At 57.4% G+C, this 392-nt stretch overlaps 1 protein-coding gene across 1 annotated transcript in view; it reads right to left on the bottom strand.

Annotated features, from left to right (window-relative positions):
- Positions 1-392, bottom strand: part of AP5S1 (adaptor related protein complex 5 sigma 1 subunit) — a 7,983-nt gene that overhangs the window by 1,083 nt on the left and 6,508 nt on the right. The window lies entirely within an intron of this gene.

Genomic DNA, 392 nt, shown 5'->3' with positions numbered 1-392 from the left:
AACTGTCACAGGTCGGCTCAGTAGATCGGGAAGTGAGCGAACACATACCGTCCCTCGCTCACTTCTCGACCCTGTCACTCACGGCTCCCTGCAGGGATTTCCCCCCTCCCCGCTCTGATCCTCCAGCGCTGACTGGCGGAACGGATAGGGGAGGCGGCGGGTATAGCTGGCTCTGCCTCTACATGGGCAGAGCCAGCTGTCAGTCACGCAGCTGGGTGGATCCAGACATAATTGGCGGGATCCGCTCCGGCGTCTCAGTATATAGGGAGCTGTAGCTCGCGATATACTGAGCTTAGGGTGACGGGAGGACGCCAATTTGTGTCCTCCCGTTACCCTTAGGAGAACTATGGGGAAAAGCCCTGACCCCATAGTTCTCCTTTAAGTGGAAAAAA

Source organism: Nanorana parkeri, unplaced genomic scaffold, assembly GCF_000935625.1.
Source record: "Nanorana parkeri isolate BGI_ZX_2015 unplaced genomic scaffold, ASM93562v1 scaffold397, whole genome shotgun sequence".
Taxonomy (NCBI): domain Eukaryota; kingdom Metazoa; phylum Chordata; class Amphibia; order Anura; family Dicroglossidae; genus Nanorana; species Nanorana parkeri.
Note: the sequence above shows the minus strand (reverse complement) of the source record. Positions and strands in the feature narration are given on the sequence as shown.